Genomic DNA, 10,192 nt, shown 5'->3' with positions numbered 1-10,192 from the left:
GAAAAGCTTTGGAATTTTCCTCCTGGTGCTGAGCATAGCCATCATGGCCCCCCTCTGGTATGCCCTTCTTTGAAGTTACACTCCATCCACAGCCCTCACTGAAGGCAGGGGCCAATTTGGGAATGTTTGCCTTTATGTGATTGGCCCTTGGGCCCCAGCCGATTGGGTCACAGGGGCTCCTGACCTCAGAAGAGAAATGCTGAATGGGGACAGAGAAGCTGGAGTTTACTGGGGGCCCCTGGAGCCCTGAGGTCATGTGAAGATGCGGTTTGGGCATGTGTCCTGGGAAGCCAGCTGCTTAGCTTGAGGGCAGGAAGCAGAGGTTACACAGGGAAGGCAGATGTGCAAGGAGAGGCAGAGACAGGAGGACACTACCCCAGAGAGAGGGACATGGACAGGGTAGCAGCCCGATGACATTCCAGGTCCCTAGAGGCCCGCTAAACTTCCTGTACTAGGATTCTAGGAGGGGCTCCCTTTGCCTCATAATAACCCCCTTCTCAGCCGTGCTTTTGGGGAATCAATATCTGCTCCTACCACCAAATGCTATGGGTGGAAAACCCCCTGATGCTGAGTGTCTGCCTGTCCCATCAAAAACAGACTCTTTTAGGAATGTATTTTAAAAATGGACAAAGAACTTCAATAGACCTTCCTTCAAAGAAGATGCACAACTAACGAATGAGCCAATGAAAAGATGCTGTGTCATTAGTCATGAGGGGAGCGCAAATCAAAGCCACAATAAGATGCCACTTCATACCCTTTAGGATGGCTATTACTAAAAAAAAAAAAAAAGAAGAAGGAGAAGGAGAAGAAGAAGAAGAAGAAGAAGAAGAAGAAGAGAAGGAGTGGCACTTGAGTGGCTCAGTTGGTTAAGATGGTTAAGAGACTGCCAACCTGGGACTGAGATCTGTATTGGGCTCCTTGCTCAGCACGGAGCCTGCTTCTCCCTCTCCCTCTGCCTGCTACTCTACCTGCTTGTGCTGTCTGTCAAATAAAGAAATAAAATCCTTTAAAATTTTTTAAAAAGAAGAACGAAAATAACAAAAGTTGATGAAGATGTACATAAAGAGAAACCCTCCCGTGTGGCTAGTGAGAATGTAAAATGATACAGTGTTGTGGCAATTCCTTAAAAAATTAAACATGGACTTACCTTATGACCCAGTAATTCCACTCCTAGGTGTAGACACACAAGAACTGAAAACAAAAATCTCCAACGGCTACTTGCACATGAATCAAGTGTGTGAATAATTGCATTATTCACAATAATCAACAGGTGGAAATAACCCAATATTCATCAATATTTTGGTATGGATAAACAGAAGTGGTCTATGTATACACTAGGATAGTCAGCCTTAACAAGGAATGAGAGTCTGATATCTGCTACACCATGGACGAACCCTGAAAATGTGCCTACTGAAAGAAACCAGACACAGAAGGGCAAATGTTGTATGATTTCATTTATATGAGGTACCTAGAGTAGTCCCATTTGCAGAGACAGAAGTAGCATGGTGATCATCAGGGACTGAGGGGAGAAGGGAATGGGAGTTGTTTAATGGTACAAAGTTTCAGTTTTGCAAGATGAAAAAGCTCTGGTCATGGATGATAATGATGGTCACACAACAGTGTGAATGCACTTAATACCACTTAAGATTATATACTTGAAAGTAGCTAAAGTGAGAAATTTTATATATGTTTTGCTACAATTAAAAAAAAAAACCAACAAAGGACAGTGGGGAGCAGTTTCCTTTCCTTCCTTCATCATTTTGTTATGGTCATTGAGCGTCAAGCAAATGCCACTTGATGCTTCCTTATCACGAAGTTTCTGTGCTGCTGTATGTAGCTAAGACATAGTGATGCTATGGGGGGAGCTGATTGTTATCTGATCTGTGTTGTAACCAGCATTGTCCCAGACCAATTGGAGTGAAGTCCTGAAATAGTGAGCAAATGAAGTATGATGTTGTGCTTATCTAGTGGAACTGTTCCCTTTGAGAGCACACATGTCTAAACCTTTGATGGGCACACTCTTTTGAAACTTCTTCCTAATAATGCGGTGGCATGTTTTTTCTTGCTGTGTTAGTAGTTTTACCCACACTGAACACAAAGTTTCCCCTGTAGGTTGTTAAAAATAAGTTAGGAAGAATGTTCAATATGGAACTATTATGATGATGAAAAAGCTACAAACAACCTAAGTGTCTAAGGTAGAGATGTAGTTAGGGCCGTCATGGTATAACCATACAATAGACTATTATACAGCCATTAAAAATCATGTTTCTAAGGATATTGAAGGATGTGAGGAAATGCACACAATATAATGGTGAGTGATACAAAACTGGATATTCATCGTGGTTCCAATTTTTTATGACCATATCTGTATAGAAAATTATTTTAAGGAAAAATATTAAAACATTAATTTTAGTATTATTCTTTTAAATACTGTGTGATTATTTCAGAGCAGAAAAATTATAGGTAACTTGATTTTTTTCCTTATACTTTCTTGTTTTTTTTTCTCCTATATGGCATATTGTAAGTTATTATTTTATTCAGGAAAGTTAAATGTTAACTAATTTTTTAAAAAAGAAAGTGAGGGGTGCCTGGATGGCTCAGTTGGGTAAGAATCCAAACCTTGATTTTGGCTCAGGTCATGGTTTCAGGGTTGTGAGATTAAGCTGCTTTGGGTTTGCACTGGGTGCGTGGAGTCTACTTTGGATTCTCCCTTCCCTCTCTCTCTGCATTTTCCCCTCTACCTACTCCCCATCCCCAAAATTCATACTCTCAAGAAGAAAGAAAGAGACAGAGAAAGAAAGAGAAGGATTAGTTTTGGTGCCTGAAGGAGTCAAGTGCAGTACTCTCAGGACAGTTTCAAAGGCCCAGAAGCCCTTGACCCTTGGCCTAGGCCTGCAGTTGTCAAGTAGGTTAAGACCATTGCTGAGTGGCAGTTTCTAGCCCACTCCTCCTGGAGACATCAGCTTGGTGCATCATTTATTTTGTTTGTCAACAACTAGAGGTATAATGCAGCCACCTGCTTCTTTTGCTAGAATTTGTGTCTAACTTTAATCACTCACTATTGTATTGGCACTTTTTCTCTAACTGGAGGTTTCACTACCTATCCCCGGCACCAATCCAAAGTTGCACAGACCCTTCCACTCCTGAGTCCCCAGCAGCCCCCATTCTTCAAAGTTTTAGAGTTCCTGATCGCTTACTCCAAGAGACGAGTGATTCATGCCCGGAATTCCAATGCTTGTTTATGATCTACAGAGCAGTTATTTGGGGGAACTTTGAATTCATCTTAGTTTGAGTATTGCGGAAAGGAATAGATTACACTTCTTCCCCAATAAAATACATTCCCAGCTTGCTATTGTATGGATTACCTAAACCACAAACAAAATAAAAGCCAGTGACATACTTCCTGGTGTTAGCATCACAGGCATTATTACAAACGGAAAATTAGGCCAGCAATTCAATACAAGTGGTATTTTATACTGCTCGTTATCATTTCCCTGATGAGAACAGTACTTAAGATTGTGCAGGTATTGTTACATTTGCGTTTTGTAAATATAAACCCTGTCACTGGACTAAGAATTTTCTCTTTTGGAATATTTAGGATATTTAGTGTGACTTGTCTGTCTTTTGCTCTACATGAATCAATGCAGGATTATGTAGTAAGAATTTAACTCAGAGTTATTAAAATCTATCACCACAAAGTAAAACACTTGTTTGCAATGACTGAAGAATATATATTTTTTAAAATTAAGGAATAATGGTAGTACGTTCTTGGGCATTCTTTAAGAAAGTCACCCTGTGTCTAGGCAAAAGCACCATATTCTTTGAAAACAAATTTGTTTTTGTTTCTCTGGAAACAAATCACTTTCCTTAGCCAAAATGGAAGCAACTAGGCCATGAAAATGATTATCTGCTTTGGAAACAGATACTCTACGAGACTAAAATATAAAATACTCTTGCAGAGCAACTGAAAAGAGCAAAACCTTAAAATAAAGACTAATCTAGAACACTTGCTAGACAGAGTGGCCAATGTCATCAGATTCAGTTCTATCAGCACAATGCACCCTTGAGAGTCTTGTTTGACATTGTTGAATATTGAGTCTGTTTGGACATAATTATGGCTATTGTTGGTCACAGTTCTGGCATGACACTAAACTACATGCTTGGGCTGTCATTATTTCAAGGTCAAGTTCAGACCATATCAGAAAGCTTAGCTACAGCTGAATGAGTGACAAGTACAAGATCAAGACTATTTGCTACGGTGACTGAACACCTCATAAGAACAATTTTTTTTTAAAAAGATTTTATTTATTTGTCAGAGAGAGAGAAGGAGCGAGAGTGAGCACAGGCAGACAGAATGGCAGGCAGAGACAGAGGGAGAAGCAGGCTCCCTGCCGAGCAAGGAGCCCGATATGGGACTCGATCCCAGGACGCCGGGATCATGACCCGAGCCGAAGGCAGCTGCTCAACCAACTGAGCCACTCAGGCGTCCCAAGAACAAAATTTTTAATCAACATGACATTTTATTCAAGTAGGGAATAAATAATACAAAATAAAAATGTTTTAAAAAATATTTAAAAAGAAATGGATACCCAGTGGGGAGAGGACATGAAATTCCTCTACCAAGTCTGTCTTCTGGGAATAGCCAGGGAACCCCCCAAACACACAGAAAATGCCTCACCTTAAAATAGTGAACCACTGCTAAAGTTAAATGTCCACCCCAGGAGCTGAGCAAGGAAGGTAATTACAAATGAACACATGAATAGAAGGGTTAGGAATGTAATCCACCAGGTTGTAGACACCAACTGTTTAGTCAACTTGTTGAGTTTCATGTCATCAAAAAAAAATCTAAATATTTATGATGGCATTTAATAAGGCAGTATCCATCTATTGATTTAACTTAACATGCTGAAACCTCCTTTAAAAATGGGAAGAAGAAATAATTTATGGGAAGTAGCTCATGGTTATTGCTTTTAAAAGCTTTATTGAGATGTAACTCATATATAATTCATCCATTTAAAATCTACAACTCAGTGACTTTTAGTGTATTTACAGAGTTGTACAGCCATCGCCATGGTCATTTACAGAACGTTTTCATCACCACCAAAAGAAACCCTGTATTCCTTAGCCATCACTTCCTAATCTCCCCTTAACCCCATATCACCTCCACCCTTAGGCAACCACCGGTCTACTTTCTATCTCTATAGATTTGCCTATTCTGGACATTTTATATAAATAGAAATAATACAGTATGTATATTGTATTTGGCCTATTGTTTCCCAGTTTCATTCATGTTGCAGCATGTATCAATTTTTCATTCCTTTTTATGATTGAATACTATTCCATTGTATGATTATATCACATTTTATTTATCCATGTATCCGTTAATGGACATATGGGTTTATCCACTTTTTGGCTGTTATGAATAATGCTGCTGTGGACATTGGCATACACATCTTTGTGTGGAGATATGTTTTCAGTTCTTGTGGGTAGAAACATAGGAGTGGAATTGCTTAGTCATATGGTAACTGTGTTTAACCATTTGAGTAACTTTAGCTTGTAATTGTGGCACTACATTTTCTTAAACATTTGACCCAGCATATATATATATATGTATATATATATATATACATATATGTGTATACACACACACACACACACACACACACACACACATAATATTTATATATAACTCAAGCAGATAACCCTTAGAGCTCTCATTGTAATTTACCCTATTAAGGCTGTAGATTCAGATACTCCTAGGACATGCAAGCCTTCCTTTCTGCTCAGGACCAGAGTTTTCTGTATTGATTTGGATTTATGTATGTGACACCTCTCTCCAAAATAATGTAATGTGACAACTTGGAAATTACATGGCTTATAATGATAGTGACCTTGAAGGGAAGGCAGACAAAGTTAAGTAAAGACACTGGGATATTGAGCTACTTATAAAAAGTCATTAGTAATTTGTGGTGGCCTGAAATAAGATCTTAGACCACCTAATCACCATGTCTACACCCAGAAGATGTAGGATGTGACTATCTTCTAAATGATTATGAGAAAGAGCTTTCTCCTATGGGCACAGGTCCCTTTTGCTTTTTCTTCCTAGGAATATTGACAGTGTTTTCAGGGGTGCGTGTGTGTGTGTGTGTGTGTGTGTGTGTGTGTGTGTAAACCAATTAACTTGAGATAGGTGTGATTCTTTCCTTATGTAGGGCAATGTAAACACTTTTCCAAACAAGGAGTTTAATAGCAATTTTCAAGTATATGTGTCACCCAGGTAGCTTTGGGAAAATTTTAAACAAGTACTTTCATTAGTTCTAAGACTACATTCTTATTTTTATATGTATTTTCCCCTGTAAAGCCTTTAATTCTTCTCAAAAATTTTTATGTGAAAAGGTTTACTTTTTCAAGGTTTTTATCAAAGTTTATGTTCTTATAAATTTTGGCATTTAATTTATTCATTCATTCATTATATTTATTCATTCAAATCCGTTCATTTATTGAAGGCTAATGGGAATTTCAAGGTACTCAGAGAGAGAACAAGAGAGGGACGTTTGATGGGATTGGAGAGATGGACACAGATGGATCTTGTAGAGCTCTGGAGGTTTTGTAACAAGGATTTTGGGTTTCATTCTGTGGTCAGCAGGAAGCCACAGTTGGGTTTCAAGGGAGGATGTGATATAAGATGTTTAAAGAAGATACCTCGAAAATATTGGAAATATAGGACCATTCAACAATCCACAAGAGAGATCATGGTGGCTTGGATTAGGGAGGTGGCAGTGTAAATCTAGAGAAGAGTTTGGGGGTAGCCATAGAAGTGGAATTGAGAAAGATGAGAGAGAGAGAGAGAGAGAGTGAGAAAATGACTCAAGCATTACTCCTAGGTTTCTGGTTCAGATCACTGGTGATGGAGGTACCCTGCAATGAAATGAAGAAGACTAGGGAAGAGGGAAAATCATGAGGTAATTTTGGAATATGAAGTCTAACACACTTGAAAGACATCCAAATGGAGGTAGTAAATGAACATCTCTGCACATCAAGACAAGCTCAAAGGCATGGCTCAGGTTGGAGGGACATTTTTCAGGTGTTTACAGCCTATTGTTGATACAGCCGGGGGAATACTAAGGTCTGCTTGTGGGAGAGCATGGAGGGAGGTAAGAAGGGGCTCGAAGGCCATGTCCTGGCAGGCACTGAGAAGTGGGATAGAAGAAAAGGGTCTTGCAAAAGGGATTCCAAAGAGGCAGAGGTAGAATAGAAAGCAAGCCAAGAACATGGGAGTCACAGGAGCCAAGAGAGAAGGATGCCTTGAGAGGGAGGAGGGAAGAAGAAGCTGGAGGTCTTGATCAGGGCAAATTGAGTAGGATGACAGTGGTAAGAGTAGAGTTGGATTACCATGGGTTAAAGAGTGAAAGGGAGGTGGATCTAGTGCATGTACAGACAATTCCTTTGAGAAGTTCAGATGTGAGCAAGAGCGCAGGAATGGGGAAGTGGCTGGAGGGGGGTGAAACACGGAGTTTCTCTTAACAGAGCCAGGAGTGCGCTTGGTCGTTAGTGAGGATGAAGGAAGAGAGAGAGAGAGAGAGAGAGAGAGAGAGATTGCTAGCTAATCACTGATCTTTTCTAAAGTATGAAAGAGGCAAGATTGGCAGTTGAGAGCTAGGGTGCGGACAGAGCAGAGAGGAAGATGTGTAGGATTCCTATCTTGTTCAGTGGGAAGATAGGTTTACAAGATATGTTCAGTGGGAAGAGAAGGATTTGGAATCTCAAGCTGTCTTGAGGACGATTGAGGATAATTCATTTAAAGGGAAATCAAATGCGCCCATGATTGTTTTTGAGATGAGTTTTGGCGATACAGAGCATAGCATAAAGTCCGGGGAGTCCCAGAGTGGGAATGGTGCCTTCGTCCCCCATTCTTTTTCAGTTGACTAGGGAGAAAGCCTCAGCGTGGCGCGAGTACAGCCATAGCCCTTCTCTAACTTCTGTTAATGTCCTTTTTTAGTCAAGAGAGAGCAGGTCTCAGACTTGGAGCTTTCCATCTGAAATGATGTCAAGTAAGAACTGAGTAACACTGCTTTACTTTCATTGCACTTGATTTTCTGTGATGATTGTGCTTTTGTCGAGGGATACAGCTTTTCCATTTATGATGGTGAAACACCATTTTTCTTTTAAAATACAATTATTTGAGTTCACAAAGTGAGGCAATATGAAGAAAGATCTGTGGGAGTTGAGAGGATAGAGAGTATGATACATGACCAAAATGGTGATGGTGGCAGAAGAAAGACTAGGAGTTGCATTTCCTCATGTTGCCTGGCCTGATTTTCATTAGGGTAACAGTTTACTTTCTCTACTCCCAGAAGTTAGTGTCAAGGGGGTGAGTCTGAAAGTCCCTGAGGTGGGGTGGGCTGCACTGTGGGTCGGAAACTGTACCGATGAATTACTAGCCCAGCATCCCAGGAACCACCAATGGCAAGTGTTTGTGAGTTAACTGGGTGACAAAGAAATCCCAGGGCAGAAGAGCAGATGGTGGCACTGGCTGGTGCTGTGCTCTCCCCCTACACTCTGCACCCCAGCTGTTGCCTCCTGTTAAAGTTCCTCCTGCTGCCATCAGCGCCCACCTTCCCTATGTAGCATTTTCCTTCTGCTTTAGAACTGTTCTCTCTGTCTGCCCTGCTGTGTGAGAGAGAACACAAGAGAAGCCAAGGACACATGCCCATCTGACTTCAGCCTTGGCCCTTGGCCTCTGCGAGGCGTGGGCACAACCACCGGATGAATCAGAGACTCTGGGATTTCCCTGGTCCATGGTGCCTTAAGGGAACATCTCATTTCCTAAATGGACAAGTACGCCTTTCCTGGTTGAAGGAGGGGAAAAAGTGCCTTTTATTTGTTCACTTCTGGATTTCTAGTCATATAGGTAGACTTGTTTCTAGCAGAATAGTGTCTTGTAGGGTGACCAGCTTTTCCTGGTTTTCCTGGGACTGTTCCAGTTTTAAAACCCAAGTCTCACATCTTAGGGAACCCCTTAGTATTAGGCAAATGGGAGGGGTTGGTCACCCTCACCTTAGGTCAGGCCTAAGGTGAGGGTGACCAAGGGTGGCATTTCTCTTAGACACTAAAGAATGTTCGGATGGCTGTGTCCAGAAATCCGTGTTTTGACAAAGTCAAGGGTATTAAGTGATTTCCTCATTCAGACTTAGACCACAGTGAAAATATTAAAACCGTGCTGTTTTTGTTAATACAAGTTATGTAATGCATCAAGAGAAGGTTTTGTTGCATCAGCAGTGGCTTTAATTGGGCTGAGCCAGGAAAACCTACAAAGAACCATTCTTCAAGGCATGTTTATAAAACCTGCTATGTTCACAGTGAAATGTAAGCCCCAGCCAGCTTCTTACAGGTGCATTGATCCTACAGTGTACCGGTCTGCAAGACAGGCTGTGCTCACCCCAAATATTTGGGATTTGCATTGTGTGTTACCTTGCAGTAATGCTAGCTGCCGTGATAAGCAACTCCAAGATGAATAATTGCTCAGAACAGTAGAAGTCAACTTTTCATTCACTTAAAGTCCAAGACAGATGTTCTTGATGGGCTGGTAATCCTCCTCTAAGCAGTGATTTGGGGACCCAGGCTCCTTCCATTTTGTGGTTATATCCAACACGTGGCTTTCAAGGTTGTCGTTTATCTGCATCAAGCCAATGGAAGGGTAAAGAACATAGAAGAACATGCATGGAAACTTTGGGGGAGCACAGGCTTGGGTGTGGCATATTGCATCCATTCCCATCCCATTGGCTAGACCTCAGTCCCAGGCCACGCCCGACCGCAGGCTGGTTGGGAAATGCTGTCTCGCTAGTGCCTGGAAAGAAGAGGACATGGGTCTGGGGACAGCTAGCAGGGTCTATGGCCGATAGTTGTCTTGCGTCTTTCTTACTATAAACGAGAGGCAGACTGAATCCTGAATGGAAGAGCCCTGCAAGTGTAGACACATGGGATTGAATTCTGTTTCCTTTTCCTCTTTCTAAATGTACTCTATCCTCACACATAAGTTGTCATACTGTTTTTTTTCCTCCCAAACTATAGCTCATTTGGGTCAAATAAAAATAGGCTATTTCTTAATGTGTCATCTCAAACTCTTTAGCAAAGGAGGTGTGGTCATAATTATAAACAAATACACTTGTAACATGTGAAGGATCCTTCTGGT

This window comes from Mustela erminea, chromosome 14, assembly GCF_009829155.1.
Source record: "Mustela erminea isolate mMusErm1 chromosome 14, mMusErm1.Pri, whole genome shotgun sequence".
NCBI classification, from domain to species: Eukaryota; Metazoa; Chordata; class Mammalia; order Carnivora; family Mustelidae; genus Mustela; species Mustela erminea.
Note: the sequence above shows the minus strand (reverse complement) of the source record.